General features: G+C 35.2%; 1 protein-coding gene and 1 non-coding gene across 8 annotated transcripts in view; both read left to right on the top strand.

Moving 5' to 3' along the window:
- Window positions 1–18,917, top strand: part of FHIT (fragile histidine triad diadenosine triphosphatase) — a 1,370,758-nt gene that overhangs the window by 471,809 nt on the left and 880,032 nt on the right. The window lies entirely within an intron of this gene.
- LOC121496432 lies at window positions 8,827–8,933 on the top strand. The gene has a single exon (XR_005989238.1). It is a non-coding gene; the product is annotated as a U6 spliceosomal RNA (small nuclear RNA).

The raw sequence follows: 18,917 nt of genomic DNA, 5'->3' as shown, positions 1-18,917 counted from the left end.
ATTAAAACAATATAAAGCTGCTGGGTTTTTTATTGTTTGTTTGTTTTTGTTTTTTAGAGACAGAGTGTGTGCCTGTGCATGCCTGAGTAACAGGGGAGGGGCAGAGGAAGAGGAGGAGAAAGAATATTAAGCAGGTCTCACACCCAATGGGGAGCTCAGCATGGGGCTCGGTCATACAACCCTGAGATCATGACCTGAACTGAAATCAAGAGTTGAGTGTAAAGCTACTGTTATTAAAATTGTTATTGGCTATGATAAAAATTGACATTGGAATAGAAAAAAGTCCGAAAGAGATCCAAATATGTGATGATGAACTAAATATTTAGTACAAGTGGCTTTTTACTCCAGTGGGAAATGTATGTTTCTATAAAAAAATGGTGTAAAAGCTGGCTTTTCATATGTAAGTTGTAAATGTTAGACCCTGATTTCTCAGTATAAAATTCAAAAAAAATAAATTTTAGATAAGTTAAAAGTAGAAATGTACAGCATTTAACAATGCAAACATTAGAAAATTATACACTGGTGAGATAAAGTTTTACATCATATTTGAAAAAATGACTATAGATAATTGGTATTTCACAAAAGGGAAAATTTAAATAACCAATAGACATGAAAATCTGCTCTTCCTCATCAGCAGTCATCATAGAAATACAAATCAAATCATAATAAGAAAGTAGAATGTTCATATTCTGAAAAGTCTAATATTATCTATTAAAATTAATAGTATATCTACTCTTTGACCCTGTAACTCTACTATTGGGAATCTTTATTATATAAAAATGTATTTCAAATATATGTGCTACATTCTTTTGGTGGCAAAAACAAAACAAAGCAAATATTATTGAGAAAATACTAACCAACAAGCTCATTAATAGGGAAATTATTGACCATATTTATAACTATACTATGGAATATTATGCAATCAATAAAAGTAAGTAGATCTACATGTGATATCCAACATGCACATGATGCAGTTGGTAAATAGTCATTTGGAGCAGCTAGGAAAGTATTGAGCTTATTTAAATGAAGAAGAAAAGAATGGTTCTATATACAATTCTATGTTTATATATATTTATATGAAGCTAGAGAAAGCTGTGAAAGCATAAACAAGTAATTGTTTCTATTTTTTGTTTTTATTTTTTATTAGTTACCATGGGAAAATGGGATTGGCAATTGAGCAGGAGAAAAGTACTGATTTATTTTATAGTGTGTGTGTATATGTACGTTTATTTAATTTATTAAATAAACGTATTTGTTAACATATATAAGTTTGTGTTTTTATTATGCTAATTTAAAAATAAAATATCTGTAGCATTTTTTTCTGATTTCATATGTATATATAGGTATGTTAAATCCTACACTACTGTATTTTAGGATAATGCTTTTACCACTTTAAAAAGTGTGTAAAAGGGGTGGCTGGGTGGCTCAGTCTGTTAAGCATCCAACTCTTGGTTTCATCTCAGGTCATGATCTCATGGGTTGTGGGATAGAGAGATAAAGTCTCTTCCTCTGCCCCACCCTCAACTCATATGCTCAGGCATGCACCCTCTCTCTTAGTGCACGTGCTCTCTCTCTAAAAATAAATGATTACATCTTTTTTTTAAAAAGGTGGTCAAAACATTTGAATGGCAATTTACAAAGGAGGCAATATAAAACACCAGTAAAACTTTCAGCTCATTAATTATCAAAACAAAGATAATTAGAGCAACAATGATTTTTTTCCCAGACTCACAAGTGAACACAAAATTAATACTTCTCAATATTATACAGAGTGTAGGGTATTGTCCAGAGTGTGTACATAATTTGTTAAACTTGCTGGAGTGTGGGATCCCTGGGTGGCGCAGCGGTTTGGCGCCTGCCTTTGGCCTAGGGCGCGATCCTGGAGACCCGGGATCGAATCCCACGTCGGGCTCCCGGTGCATGGAGCCTGCTTCTCCCTCTGCCTATGTCTCTGCCTCTCTCTCTCTCTCTCTGTGACTATCATAAATAAAATAAAAATTAAAAAAAAAAAAAACTTGCTGGAGTGCAGTTTGGCCATATTAAGTTTAAAAATTTGATAATGTTCATTAACATATACTCTCCCATCCAGCCATACTATTTCTAGAACGTAATGCTAAGGAAATAATTGGAAAGATATATATATATATATATATATATATATATATATATATATATATTCAATGTTTATTACAGATTTGTTTATACTAATATAAAAAGCAAAATCTCTATATTCATAAATAGTTGACTAGGTAAGTAATCTCACTTATAAGTTATTATCACAACTCTATATACACACAGATGCAAATACAAAATTATGTTATAGTGAAAATTTATATATGATGAATTTCCATTGATGGTATAGAAAGATATGCATAAAACAATTGATCAGTGTGTTAGATTAGTTGTTACATACTATGATGCAATTTTGTGACGTATTCATGCATTAAAGTGAATGGAAGTAGACACAACAGACTACAGTGATTTTCTGTGCATGGTGTGGTATAAGAGATTATGTTTTATTAAGAGGTCTTTCTGTAGTTTTTTGAACTTTTTGAAAAGTGCTTGCTGTACTTTTATCAAGAAAGATACATTGGATGTGTTTTAAAAATTCTGATTTAAAAAAAAAAAATGACACAGAGATGCCTGGGGGCCTCAGCAGTTGAGCATCTGCCTTTGGCTTGGAGTATGATCCCAGATCAGGAGATCGAGTCCCATCTCAGGCTCCCTGTGAGGAGCCTGCTTCTCCCTCCATGTCTCTGCCTCTTTCTCTGTGTCTCTCATGAATAAATAAATAAAATCTTTTAGAAAAAAATTAAATAATAGATTTTAAAAATGACACAAAAGACCAAACTGGAAGTGTTTTAAAAATTAAGAGCTGCAGGGGAACAACAGTGAAACAAGGAAAGAGGTGTATAGGTTTGGTGAAGAAAGGTATCGGCTGTTAGTTGATGATCTAAAGCCTATAGAGAGGCCTTTGGGAGGCTGTTTTGAGTCTCCTGTTACTTAAATATCTGACCTTTTTGAATTAGCTCTCCTGCCATAGACAGCTTAACAAGGGACTCTTCACTAATGTGTACTTTATCACATTTGGGGCAAGGTTTCCAGTTTTTCTCCAGGGAGTAAGCTTACTTCATGTAGCTTGTTCCAAAACACTTATCTTGGAAACAGCACACCTTTCTAATAGAAGGCAAATGTCATGACTGAAGGCATGGGACAGAGCCTGATTGATATTCCTAAAATGCCTCTTCTATGTTCTAGAAGCAAATCTGCATTCTTTTCAGTGATGTAGAATGTCAGTACAAATGCTCTATCTATGCTGAACCTGGTGGAGAGGGGGGGAAAACACACTCCACTTCTTTATTTAGAGTTTGCTTTGAGAACCGGGAGCACTGTTTGAAAGGTCATTCCATTTCAAGTAGCAGATGGATAGGAAAAAAAGACTGGCTTTTACAAATAATTTAATTGAATTCTCCTTGCCATTTCTGGAGGCAGTTCAGGATATTTTTTAAAGCATTGATCCATAATTATCTTTCAGAGTGGTTAGTATTGTGAGACAGATGTGTAATTCTTTGTGTATAAGGGAGCAATATAGCACCCATTTTAACTAGTCGATTGTCTTTTCCTTTCCTGGTGCAAACAAATGCACATAACAAAAGGCAAATCACTGCTTTAAAAGAAAAGAACAAATTAAATTTTTTTTTTTTTCAGGTTTGTTTTTGACTTGAAGCTCTCCTTTCTTAGGCATGGTTGTATTTATAAAGGTCAGCTTCTTTGCCTTCCTATAAGCAAATTATAATTTGCATCTATGTAGCCTACTTTTGTTTATAGTCTTGATACAAGAACCCCAGGGGCGTCATAAACCATGAAACACAAATTTACTATTTTAATAGGTTATAAAATAGGAATAACCAAGACTTCTAAGAATGCATTGTATCTGTGGTTTATTTTGCCTTCTTCTTTTTAAGTGTTTGTAATCTAACCATGCTATTTGACTGGGGTAAGGATGAAGGATGGGATACCCAGTTAAATTTGAATTTCAGATGAACAATGAATACTTTTTTCTTCAGTATAAAGTATGACTTCTGTAATAGGCTGAAGAATCACCTGACTATAGAGAATTTTAAATAGAATCATGAAATATAGTAAATATAAGAAAAGTACGTAAGCTATGTCTGTGTAGTTTAATGAATAATTATAAATGAAAACCCATGTCAAAGTCTGTCCAGGTCAAGACACAATATTCCCAATGTCCCAAAAGTCCCCTGCAAACCTCCTCTGATCTTAATCCTTTCTGACCGCATTAGAGGTAGTCACTATCCTGTCCTTTGCAATAATCATTTTCTTGCATTTCTTCTTAATTGTATCATCAATGTACAATGTGCATATTTTAAATATTATATAAGTGGAATCACATTGCGTGAGTCTTTAAAGGTAAAATATTAATAATTCAATTTGGGGCCAAATACTATGATGTCCTATCAAATTATGAAATAGACAATTTTCTTAAGTTTGAATGTACTTGGGTTTTCTGTATAATAATAACTGAAGAGTAGTTATTTAAAAAGAAATCTTAATGAGCTCAATGATATAATGGTGCCATAAATATTTGCAGTATTATACTTTCCCTTCAAAATGTTTAGCCTCACTAATTTTCTAGAACATGGGGCCAAGCCAGTGATATTTTCACTGGGTTTTTGTTTCATTAGTATCAGTGGAGTAAATCTCATCAGTAACCTGTCTAAGGTCATAATTTCAGCCATAAGTGGATAAAGAACCTTTTGATTTATTATTCATATAGATAACAATACTCAGAATGACTAAGGAACACTCCCTTTTATATCATAAATTTTATCTGGTGACGTTTAAAAAATAGATCCCAGAACCTAGCCTTCTGATCCATGAACTCTCTCTTTCGTTTTGTTAATGACACCATATTTTGGTTTAATCATTTCTTCTTTAGTTCCTTAATACTCAAGATGACATATTTTCCAAGCTGCTTTGAAGAAAGCACAACCATCACGAGAGCAAAAAATAATAAAAAACAATTTAAAAACAGATTTCTGCGTGTTTAAGGAAATAGGCAATTTTCCATGGCAAGCACTTGAAGTCAGGGGTGATTTATTATTCATTTGACTGTAGTGAATATTCATGATTTGCATGTTAAATTAGAATTACTGAGATTTTTGTTTACCCTAAAGAAGTTTGGGAAGTTTTGTGTTTAAAATTTGAATTTACTAAAATTCACTTCTCAAGAAACAGTTTTCTATCTGGAACTATAAAAATGATCTCGTTCAATTCTCTAGGTAATGCGCATGAAATATGCAATATCGTATAATTTGTAAGACTGATAAAGGTATTTTATATGAGGGCACCTTTGTATAGAACCCTGGTTTGTTTCCATCTTTCTCTCCTCATCTCCCTTTCTCTCCCTGCCACCCTGTCTCCTTCCCTCCATTCCTTCTTTTATTCCCTTTTTTCTTTTCTTTTAAAATAGCAGGATCCTTTACTCAAAGAAAACCTTGCCCAAGGGCTCAATATATAAAAAATAGCTACTCTATTTGGATAAAGAATGAGGCTGGGGCATACCTTCCTTATCTCCACTCCACCACATGGACCCCTAGAGTATCACTATAGAGCCCTTGGCTTTCCATGATCACAGTTTTAAAACCCAGAGAGCTGAATAATGTATTATCAAACACATTATGTGCCAGACACTCTTCTAAATATTTTACAAACATTAACTCACTTAATCCCCAGGATAACACTGATGTTATTATTATTATTACCCTCATTTTATGGATGAGGAAAGTGAGGCACAGAGAATTTAAATAGGTTACCCAAGATCATACAACTATTAAATGGCAGAGCTTGGACAGTCTTGTTTTTCAAGAGTCCCTGTTCTTACCCAGAATGCTTTACAGCCTCTCTTTCGCAGGAACAGAAGTTATATTCAGCTCTTATTGGGGTTTAGGACTGTGCTATACATGTATTATCATAGCTGATGCTCCCAGGGTAACCAGTGAGGTAACACTATTATCCCCAATTTACAGATGCAGGAAGTGAGGCATAAAGAAGTTACATTGCATTCTTGCGAGGGCCAAGGCCAGGATATAAACCTTCACCATTTAACTTAAGAGCTCATGCGCTTACCACTTGTTACATAGGTATCTATGAAACTGAAAATATTTGTTTTTAAAGAGTTATGCTTTTCATTTTCTTTCATATTGGGTTTACACTGGCTAACATTGTAGAGAATATCTATATTCTGAGTAGCCTACCACTTAGCTTTACCAGGGAAGGATCATGCTCAGAGAAAATTCAGCATCTTAGTGTCTTTAAGTCCTACCTATGACTCTGTGGTTCTCCCATTTGCCTTCTGGTCTTAACCATATTCTCCTGTTGAATTTCCTCAGTATTCTCTGCAGCTTTATTAAATAATACCATCAAATATTCATATTTATCTCACAGAGACTAATGGCTCATCTCCAAGATCAAGCTATCTGTGTTTTGATTTAATCCTCTTGGAGATAAAAAGGCTTTATCTTGTTTGATGGTTGCAATGGTGGGAAATGTTAGACTCTCTTGCAAACTAATAGTAGAGGACCCTTCTCCCCAATCAGTGTTGGTCCAGATAAAGACCTAGGTATTTAGAACAGTTTGGTCTGGCATGCAAGCATAAGATAATTCTTATCATAGGAGCAGTAAGAAGCCTGATGGCCTAAGATCTAGTACATGTGGATGAATGATTTTGTGCTATTCATTAAATTGTGTTGCTTTGGCTCTTTATCTGCTGTGCAGAAATTTTGCAGGACAAGATCAAGTGAAGGGTGTTGGCTGCTCACGTGACCTTTGATATTTGAAAGGCAGAAAGCTGTTCTGTGTCAACTCTGTAATAATATGTTTCTTTTAGGAAAGTATAGTTTATTCCTTAAAACTTAATATGCCTTTGTCAATTCCCTCTTAATATTTACCCATGACTTTAGCCTCTTGAGTTAAATCTTGAGTAAACATAGTGATTTCCAGAGACCCACGAGTAGAGAAACACCTAGTTGGGCAAATCAAAACATATGGAAATCTTGCTCCTACTAGCCTCCTATCTAGAGAGAGAAACATTTAAAAATGTGATCTTTTACTCTTTCCCCCAAGGAAAAGTAGTGCTGTGCAGAAGTAAAATAGATATGCCTTGGTTCTACCTATTTAAAAGGAAAAGAATTCTTATAGTTAGAAAAGCATGTTCACTTTATGTAAAGGTATAATTTTTTAAGTTTGCATTCACTCACAAGGTAGTGAAATAGGAGGATCAGCACCTGAACCAAGAAGAGATTAAAGAATACATGAAATTGATGCCTGGATATTTGTGTGTGTGTGTGTGTGTGTGTGTGTGTGTGTGTGCGTGCACATGCGTGAGCTTAATGTTACTCTCACGAAAAATTAGTTCTTATAGTCAACGCTATTCTAAATTCCTATAAAGAATTCTACTAATTTGAAGTTTGGTGACACTGGAATGAACAATTTCAACTGATGGTACCCTCGTGCTATGGCTAGAAGGAGGAAAGAACTTTAATCTTTTAGTTGCCCCCTTTTCCCTAGTTTAGACACATGCAGAGACTAATTACAAGAGTGAGAATTCCTATATAATGTAAGTGCTATTTGAAGCACACTATTAATGCAGACTTCTATCTCTGTTTTGATATGGAAAATACAAATAGTAGTTGGCCTGTCATTTACTAGTTTTCTATAGCTGCTGTAATAAGTCACCACAAACATAGTGGTCAAAACAAAACAGATTTATTATTTTAAAGTTTGGAGATCAGAAATTTGAAATCTGAAATGGATTTCGTTGGGATAAAATCAAGGTGTCGGTCCGTCTGAATTTCTTTCTCGGTCCGTCTGAATTTCTTTCTCAAGTCTCTAGGGGGCAGTTTGTTTCCTTGTCTTTTTCAGGTTTTGTAAGTTGTCTACACTTCTTGGCTTGTAGCACTCATCCATGTTCAAAGCCAGCAATGGCCAGTTGAGCCTTTGTTTTATTTCATCACTCTGCCTCTAACTTTTCTGCTTCTGTCTCTTTATATTGAAGGATGTTAGTGATTACATTGGATCCACCTGAATAATAGGGGATAATCTCTCTATTTTTTTTAATTTTTTTTTAATTTTTTTTTTTAATTTTTATGATAGTCACACACAGAGAGAGAGAGGCAGAGATACAGGCAGAGGGAGAAGCAGGCTCCATGCACCGGGAGCCCGACGTGGGATTCGATCCCGGGCCTCCAGGATCGCTCCCTGGGCCAAAGGCAGGCGCCAAACCGCTGCGCCACCCAGGGATCCCTAATCTCTCTATTTTAAAGTCAAATGATTAGCAACCTTAATACCATCTACGAGTTTAATTCTCCTTTGCCATGTAACCTAACATCATATTCACAGAGTCTAGGAATAGGATGCAGACATCCTTGGGGAAGAACATTGTTCTGCTTTCTATTATTGGGAACAATAATATTTTTGGAAGTATATTTGTCAATATCTGTTATAATTAAAGAACTATAGCTATGCCGAAGATAAAGAGGGTACTGTGAATTACTATTTTTTTATGTTCAAATTGGACATAGATCCAGGCAGTGGTGTTAGAAGATTCTATATTATACCTAGGAGCTCCACATGATGACTTCTAGAGACTGGGAATTGGGCTTAGAAATTATGGAAACCAATTTATGATCCAGTTGTAGCGGACTGCAGAGACACATAAATAAAGACAGTTGTCATCTCTTTTTTGGCAGATGCTGGCTTTTTTATGATAAACCTAAAAATTAATTTAAAAAAGCCTGATGGACAGTGTTTGCTTCAGCAGCACATATACTAGAATCAGAATGATACAGAGAAGATTAGCATGGCCCTTGTGCAAGGATGACATGCACATTCATGAAGTGTTCCATATTTTTTTAAAAAAATCATGATGGACAAGAAAGAAGGAACAGTATCTCAGAGACTCAGAGTAACAGACCTCCCAGGATAATTTACCACAGAAACATGAAAGGATTTCATTTGGTATCCTCAGAAACCTCAGGAAACAAAAAGAGAAATGAGAGAATAAGCCGAGGCTAAAAGAAAGTAGGATGGTTTGGAAAAAGAGGTAGGTTTGTTGAACAAACATGATAAAGAAACCAAAATGCCATAGAGATCTAAAATCTGTATTGGAAACTAAAAAGAAATCAGCATTTAAAAATACATGCATATCACTAATATAAAAGAAAAATTGATAAGTTCTGTCAAAATGGAGAAAAGGACAATACAATTAAATTAATGAAATAAAGATTAAAAATATAGCAGACAGAAATCATTGACTTAAATACTAGGTCAAATCCAAGAATTATAGATGTTCTTGAGATAGAAACAATTGGACACAAGTACTAATCAAAAATTAATAAAAGCTCTGCTGAGCTAAAACAAAAACAAAAGCAAAAAAGCCTCAGCATGCAAATTGAAAGGGTTTTTCATACTTTAGGCAACAGTAATGAAAAGGGTTCCATACTATTACAACTTGGCAATTTTGTTTAAACTACAAGAATAAAGAAAAAAATCCTTCAAGCACAGGCAAGAAAACATGCTTGGAACAGTTTGGGAGAGTGTACTGAAGAAAGGTAAATATACTTAACTTGTCTTTTACTTGTAAAAGTAACAGAAAGAAATTTTCAAATACACAAGAGAAAAGAAAGCATACACCTCTTTACTAGGGAAATGGCTTAAGGATGTAGCCAAGGTCAGTGCAGTTTAAAGGGAAGTTCTGAGTCTGGTAATAGCATTATCTGGAAACCAGTTAAAAGTAGAGATTCTCTGGTCTACCCCACACCTCCTGAAGCAAAATCTCTGGAGATGGAATGTAGCAATCTATATTAACAGTGTTTGCACTGTTAATGCACAAAGATTTAAGAAGGACTAGTCCAGGCAACTGAGAGAGAAATCAAATTTAAGAATTCTGGAACAGAAAAATAAATGTTAAGAGTCTGATTATTAGTAGTATAACTAAACATAAGCGAGGTTTAAACAATTATAACTTTAATTATAACACTGAATGCAAATGTAAAACTACACTTTTGAAAGATACAATATGTAATCAAAGATAATGCTTTAATAAATACTTAGTATTTAGTATTTAATACTAAGTAGTAACAAAACCCAAAAATTATATTTACAGAGTCTGGAAATAAAATGGTGATAAGGGATCCCTGGGTGGCGCAGCGGTTTGGCGCCTGCCTTTGGCCCAGGGCGCGATCCTGGAGACCCGGGATCGAATCCCACATCGGGCTCCCGGTGCTTGGGGCCTGCTTCTCCCTCTGCCTGTGTCTCTGCCTCTCTCTCTCTCTCTCTCTGTGACTATCATAAATAAATAAAAAAATTAAAAAAAAAATAAAATGGTGATAAATCTTTATTTTAGCAAGGGTGGACTCAACGACTTCAAGTATTTGAAAGTTTTAAAGTTATGCATTCAATAACAATTGATATACTTTTTGGTATACTTATTACCACTATTAGAAATGAGAGTAGGTATGACTTCCAAATCAATGGAGACAGAAAAGAATGTGCCACCTGGCCTAAATCACCAAGTATATGAAGCAAATTAATAGTGAAATATAAACTACAAAAAGTGTAAAGTAACATCACAGAGGTATAGCCAAATATATCATTTATGTCAACATTAGTGTAAATTCACCTACTCGGAAAAAAGGCTGATAATTTGACCAATTAGTCCATCTGAACATTGACGTTCCACAAAAGTACATTATGTTTGTAAAAAGCCGTGGCTTTAGTTTTAGTATACTTTGGTTAAGTTTACACTGGCCACATATTACTTGAATAACTATGGGAGATATATTTAACCTGTTTGGTTTTAAATTTCTTATGTCTAAAATAGGAATGACATTTCCCATGTACCTTACATGATGTGAAGAACAAATGTGAATGTGAAGGCATTTTCTGAAGCTGAATCATTATAAAAGAATCATTGAACTAGTCTATTAAAATAAAAAGGCTCTCTTTTTCAGAAAAAAAGCAAAATCTCACCCTAGGTTACTGAGAAGAGACGTACCTAAAACAAAGAGGGCTCATTATGACTAAAACAAAGAAAAACCTGAAACAAAAAAGATGGACAAGATATATCAGGCAGGCAAAGTCAAAATTAACACAAAAGTAATCTTGGCAATATTTAGACAAAATAGAGTCAAAGACTATGAAAATATTAAATGTGATCTAGATTATATTTTCTTTCAAATAGTTAGACTTCATAATGAAGATCAGACAGTCTTGAATTTTCATTGACATGGTAACAGCCTCAAAATACTTGAAATAAAGGCTGTTACAAATAGAAGAAAAACTTGATAGAAGTGGAATTGTTGTATGAGATTTTAGTATACTTTTATTGATCTTTTATGGGTCAGATTAACACAGAATACATAGAGTATCTTAATAATCTAATCAAGCAGGTTTAGTAAATATTTATTGAAATTTGTTCTCTATGGGCAGCCCCGGTGGCACAGCTGCCGCCTGTAGCCTGGGGTGTGATCCTGGAGACCCTGGATCGAGTCCCATGTCAGGCTTCCTGTATGGAGTCTGCTTCTCCCTCTGCCTGTGTCTCTGCCCCTCTCTCTCTGTCTCTATGAATAAATAAAATCTTTTTTAAAAAAAGAAATTTGTTCTCTAGAAATAAGCATACTTTAAGGAATTATGATGCATTTAGAAAAAAGTTGATCATATATTAAACCTCAAAGAAAACCATATTATGAAACATAAACTGTTTACAGGCTACATGCTCTGCCTACAATGAAATAAACCTAAAACTTAATAATTAAGTTTAAATGCATAGCTCAACAACTTGAAAAACCTTAATGCCAACAATAAAAAATAAGAATTTCTTTTAAAGAAGTGCAGGTTCAAATCAGAAATCAAACCTAGAGTAACAAAGGTTTAGAAAAAAGACAACTTGATGTATATACATTTAAATGGCCAAAGCTGTATTTAGCAGAGAATTAGTAGCCCCAAGAGCTTCCTCTCTCTCTCTCTCTCTCTCTCTTTTTAGATAGGGAGAGAAAGAGGGAGAGAGAGTGCATGTGTGCAGAGGGGCAGAGGGAGAGGGAGAGAGAGAATCTTAAGCAGGCAATGTGCTCAGGCTCAGTGTGGAGCCTGATGCAGGGCTCATTTCAAAGCCCTGAGATCGTGACCTGAGCCAAAATCCAGAGTCAGATGCTTAACCAACTGAGCCACCTAGGTGCCCCAAGAGTTCTCATTATTAAATGAGAATAACAAAATCAATCTACAGAAAACAAAAGTAGTGAATTAATAAATATAGAGTCTCCTTTTCTATTAAACAACATAACAAACAAGCAATACTCATTCAGTAAGTTGGGAATAGAATGAATTTACACAGCATATTACAAGATATCAGAGGCCTCTATAGCAAGGTACATGATTTTATGTTAACATTGGAAATATTACTTTTATTGCCATAAATGAGGTGAGTTTGCTTGACCTTGCTATAACTATTTCAAAATTGTGCTAGTCATTATACAACGTGAATCCAGCTAAGGGAATAAGATAATAAGATTAAATGATATATAAATATTGGAGGGACACCTGGATAGCCCAGCAGTTGAGTGTCTGCCTTCTACTCAGGGCATGATCACGGGGTCTGGGATCGAGTCCTGCATCAAGCTTCCTTTGAGGAGCCTGCTTCTCCCTCTACCTATGTCTCTGCTTGTGTCTCTGTGTCTCTCATGAATAAATAAATAAGATATTTAAAAAAAAAATTGGAAAGAAGAGATAAATTGGTGCTATTTAAAAATATATAATTGTCTTTTCCCAAATTCAACAAAAACCCATAAAAACCCATAGAGTTCAGAGAGGTAGCTATATGTAAGATTCAGGAAAATATCAATAAATTTCTTATGCATTTATGAGGGCAACAAAACTGTAGGATTCATAAGTAAACTAAAATGGACTGCACAGTAACTAAATGATAAACTCTACCAAATAAACTTAAAAAGAAAACCTAAGTAGATGAGAAGTACCATCTACTTGGGATGACACAATCTGCTTAAAATCTGTACTATCACAATCAAAATCCCAGCAGGATTTCTTAAGTGACCTTGTAAGCATCTTCTAGATTTTAAAAGGAAAACGACTATACTTTAGAATAGTTTTTGAAAGAAAGATGGACATGACTTATTTATTTATTTATTTATTTATTTATTTATTTATTGTAAAGATTTTATTTATGAGAGGCACAGAGAAAATGAGAGAGAGAGAGAGAGAGAGAGAGAGAGAGGCAGGCAAAGACACAGGCAAAGGGAGAAGCAGGCTCCATGCAGGGAGCCTGACATGGGACTTGATCCTGGGACCCCAGGATCATGCCCTGGGCCAAAGGCAGGCACTAAACCACTGAGCCACCCAGGGATCCCCAGACAAGATTTATCTTTAAAGAAGAACCATGATGGGGTATTTACCTACTAAAAATTTTAAATATTTATACCATGGGATTATATACCAGACAAATACATCATTGGTTAAAATGAGAAGTATCAAACAGATCCATGTATACATAACATTATTTTATTGATAAGGTTGAAATATTAAATTGGTGGAGGGGGTTATATTCTATCAGTGAATGGGACAATTGGCTCTCCACCTAGAAAAACAGGTTAGACATAATATCACACACACACACACACACACACACACACACATAACTCCAGTTATGCTAGAGAACTAAATGGGTTTTAGCAAAAATTTAGACACATTAGAGGCAAAACAGAAGAGGCATCTCATTACTTTGGGATCTTAAAATCTTGGAGAAGTTCTTTTAATACAAGATACAACACATAGAGGAAATAAACTGACTGATTTGATCTTGTGAAAGTGAAAAAATCTGTATGACATGACATCATAGTAGCCTTCAGGTTCATTCACATATATCTTAGTTCTCTTCCTTCTGGGCAAATTGAATGGGTACACTTCCTGATCCTCTTGAATTTAAGTGAGGCCACATGTTTTGCTCTAGACAAATGAAATGTGAACTGAATGATATAGGTTGGCTCTGGGCAAAAACATTGAGAGCTAGTGCATTTCTTACCATGTTTCTCTTTTCCCCTTGTCAGGATGATAAGTAGATAGTGAAGGTCACCAGCTTGTGTCCTTAAGTGAGGATGATATGAGCCCTTGTTAATCTGGGAAATGGACATGAGTTATAAGTCAGGAAATAAAACATTTGTGTTTTTATAAGCCCCTAAGGTTCTGGGAGTTATTTGTTCATGCAACATTACTGAACTCATCAGGACTAATGTAGTCAACATAACAAAGTTAAAACATAAGAAATTATGATTTCTGCTTCCCATACAAATAAGTAAACTCCCACAGAAAACAACTATAAACTCTAGACAAAAATACAAAACAAACAAATCAATTCTCTGTATGTGTAGAGTGGAAAAAAAGGCAGGTAGACTCTGGAGGGGAGTTGACACCTGAACAAAGGGATTGGCATGGGTCACATTTCCCATCTTGAGATCACACTGTAGTTAGTACTACACAGGGTAGCTAAAACTCCAATGGGAAACACAGTCTTTCTGGCCAGAAGAACCAGAATATAGAGTCTGGGATGACCATAACTATTAGAAAGTGGCAGGGCAATTTTAGAAATGAAAAAGCCAGACAGAGAGAAACACAGATTCTTTGTATAAATCCTACCCAAATCACTGGCTGACCCTTGTAACACACTATACAAGCAGCCAGTGAATTTGAAGATAGATAAATACAAGTTTTGCATATGAAGAGCAAAGGGGAAAAATAGATTTAAAAAACCCCAACCAGAGTCTCAGGGTCCTGTGGGATAATAGCAAAAATTTTAACATACTGGTAATTAGCGTCCCAGAAGAAAAGGAGGTAGAGAATGGGGCATAAGAACTTCTTGAAGATATCATGGCCCCAACTTCCCAAGGTTAGTGAAAGAAACATATTTACCTATTCAAAATGCTGAGGCACATCATAATAAACTAGTTGAAAATCCCAGATGCAATATCTTGAAAGCAGTCAGAGAGAAACAACATACAATATACAACAAGGGAACCACATTTCAAAAAAAAGCCAACCTACCTTCAAAAACGATAAAAGCTGAAGGACAGTGGGACACTATCTTTCATGTACTGAAAGGAATAGAAGTTATCAATCCAGAATTCCATATCCAATGAAACTATACTTCCAGAACAGAGGTAACATTACTTCACTTTCAGATAAAAATGGGGAATATTTATTGTCAGCAGACTACCCTATAGTATAAGAAATGCTATAGGAAGTTCTCCAGGATAAAACAAAATAATGGAAAACTTGCATCCTCAGGTGAGGATAAAGACATCACAACTATCCAGGCAAATATAGAAACCCATTTTTCCTGTTAATTTCTTAGAAACATATGTATCTAATAAAAATAAAAGCATTGTGGGGTTTATAATGCATGTAGATATTATTCAGATGACAACGTGAATGGGGAAGGGTTTGTAAATTGGCCTGTACAATTGTAAGGTTTCCATGTCTTATAAGAAACAGTATAATAATAACTCTAGGTAGACCAAAAAGAGGATGGATTGATTTCTAGGCCATGTATGTGGATGGGAATTATGATTCCTAAAGGGAAGGGTAAAGTATGTGTGTAGAATGGAACCTTGTAGATCTTACTGACTCACATGCTAGGCAGGTGGAAATAATCACATTTTCTGTTTTTTCCACATCAAGCAATCTCTTGGCAAAAAGCAAGTGACTTTCAAACTACATGTTCAAGGATAGTTTAGGAGACATAGCATAGTTTCTTTCAACTGTCCATTTTCATTCCTTAAGCCACAGTAGATAACAAGTCCAGAATAAAAAAAGAGAATGATATTTAGCTATTTTTCTTCTGTTATACTATAGACCTACAGGGGCTTTTGAGAAACCAGTTTGAGTGGGAAAGATATAATCATTCTTGCCAACAAGGTTGTTTGGTGCTCTATTGTGGTTCTTGAACCAGGCTCAGGAAGCTGACCAGGTGTTGGAAGAGAAGCCAAGAATGTATGATGGGATGTGTTAATGGGCAGCTCAGCCTTTTCAGACTGTCCTTGGAAAGGTTCGTGGAGCTGGGCTAAAGGGTCCAGAGTACTGACCTTCCCCTATGGTAGGGCAGACTTTCTCTCTTTATGAGGTGTGGCAAGGAACAGAGATGGCAGGTCACACAGATAAAAGACAGCACAAAGAGCAGAAAGAACACGAACTCTGAAATCTACAAGTCCTACATCTGAACTTGTCTACATGATGTCCTGCTGTGTGACTTTGAGCCTGTCAGGCTGAGAAATAGTCCCTCTGAAATAATCGTGTCAAGTTCCTGAAACATCTGAATGTGACCTTATTTGGAAAAGGGTCCTTGCTGATGTAATTTAGTTAAGAATCTTGAGATAAGGAGGTCATCCTGGTTAATCCCAGGGAGCCCTAATTCTCTCAGAAGTATTATCAGAGATAGTAGAGGGGAATTTGAGGCACACAAACAAGGAGGTGATGTGACCATGGAGACACTGGAGTAATGTGGCCTCAAGCCAAAGAATACCAGCAACCACCAGAAGCTGGAAGAGGCAAGGCATGGAATCTCTCCTCAAACCTCTGGAGAGAGCATGGCTCCACTAATACCTTGATTTTGGACTTCTGGTTTCTGAACCGTGACAGTATAAATTTCTGTTGTTTTAAGCACCAAATCTGTATTAATTTGTTACAGCAGCCACAGGCAGGAAACTAATACAGCTGTCTATAGACTTCCCTGAATCTTAGCGCTCTTATCTGTAAAATAGGGTCATACCCATTAACACGAACACTAAGTGAGAAATGTATAAAAATAGAAAAAGGAGAAAGCAAAGAGTAATAGATAGGGAACGTGGTAGGTTAAAAAGAATGACACTTCTTATTTGATGTTAATTAATTCATTCCTGATGATCCAACGACGTTTCACCCAACAGTGGTTTCCAGGAGACAACTGCCCATTATTTTTTTTTTTTTCTGCCCATTATTTTAAAAGACAAAAATGATGTAAACCCAACCTCCCAACTAATTTCCTGAAATGTAAGTAAAACAGTAAAATGCCCATGGTTGAGCAATAAACTATCAAATTAGGGTTTAAAATACTTAAAAATTGTATTCTGGGGAAATACTGCTTTGTATGCTTTGTATGTAGTAACTTTCTTTACTTGCTTTGCTTCCTTCTCCATCCATAATTGTCTTCAATATATTTTCAACTCTTTGAAGACTCTGACAGGAAGCCAAAAGAAGAGCTAAATGTGAAAGGCAGGGAAATGTTTGCAGTTCAAGCACTCAGTGGCAGAGTGTGGCTCACACTGATGCTCTCATAGCCTTTTAGCATGAGCAATTTCTGCAATGCATATCCTTTATGTTGATAATCAGCATGCTTTTCAAAATATCACACATGGTTCTGACATTCTACTGAATGCATTTGGAAAGTTTCTTGATGATTTTCTGGTATGTCATTTTGTAGAAATTTTTCTATTGAATTTTGGTGTCAGAAATCTAAATTTTTGCTGCATGAACATTGGTAAAATTTATGTGTTATTAAATTTTGATTTTTAAAAACCAAGAGGCATTTTATCAGGAAAATGTTAAGGCAATATTCTACAAGAATGAATGACAACATATATACCAACAGTAAATCTCAAAAATACTATGTTGAGTTAAAATTTTATTTTATCTTTATTTTTTAAGATTTTATTTATTTATTCATGAGAGAGAGAGAGAGGCAGAGACACATGCAGAGGAAGAAGCATGCTCCCTGTGGGGAGCCTGATCCCAGGACCCCGGGATCACACCCAAACTGAAGGCAGGTGTTCAACCACTGAGCCACCCAGGTGCCCCTGAGTTAAACTTTTAAAAGGCAAGTTGCAGAAGAATGCAATATGATACCATTAAATAAAAACATAAAACATGCAAAACAAAATCATTTCCACCTAGTTGTCAAGTTATTAAATATAATGATACTACTACTTAGATCTGGAGATGGTCAATTCTTACATTGTGAAACTGTACATAGGGACAGTCTCCCTAGGAAAAAGTAAGCTTTTACATTTTTTGATCCAATAATTTCGTTTCTAGAAATCTTTCAGGAGAAAATGACATTCAGGGAGAAATTAATTATTATAATTGTCAATTACAGCATTTATATAATAATTAAATACTCTATTAAATAATCTGTCAGTAAATGGGGGAATTGTTAAATTGTGGTAAATAAGGTAGCACTTGAAAATCTTTTTAAAAAGTATATTTAATGGGGAAGTACTTACACTATAATGTTCAGGGAAAAAAGATACAAAATTACATTGCTATATGATCTGTATTTGATTTTTAAAAATCAACAAACAGAAGAAAGTGAGTGCACACACATAAATAAGACTGGGAAATATCAAAACATTATCAGTGTTTGTCTCTGAGTGATAGAATAATTATGATTTTAAAAATGACTTGCTGTAATTCTCAAATTGGGTGCAGTGAGTAGATATTACTCTCATAATTAACAGCTTCATTGGCCTCATTCTAAAATGAGTAGATATTAATGAGGATTGTGGTTGTTTTTCCCAACTGGGCAGAATCTTTTCCTTTTGCCTGTTCCTATATTGCCAACTTCTGCAGATGCTTGAGAGGGAAGGATGGATTTCTATGTGAAAGTGCTTAAAGGGGCTACAGAAAGTAATATAAATCATAGGAGCATTATAGGGATTGAATGAGATAATGAATCAAGGGAGCCTTACACAATTCCTAGCACAAGTTAGGATCTAACCATTGTATTATCATTGGCTGATTACTGCTATTTTACTATGTTACAGGTGAAAGTTTGCAAACTATTTCTTGTTTAGGACCAA

This window comes from Vulpes lagopus, chromosome 7 (genome assembly GCF_018345385.1).
Source record: "Vulpes lagopus strain Blue_001 chromosome 7, ASM1834538v1, whole genome shotgun sequence".
In the NCBI taxonomy this organism is placed as follows: Eukaryota; Metazoa; Chordata; class Mammalia; order Carnivora; family Canidae; genus Vulpes; species Vulpes lagopus.
The sequence above is the reverse complement of the archived record's forward strand: the minus strand, read 5'-3'. Positions and strand labels throughout refer to the sequence as shown.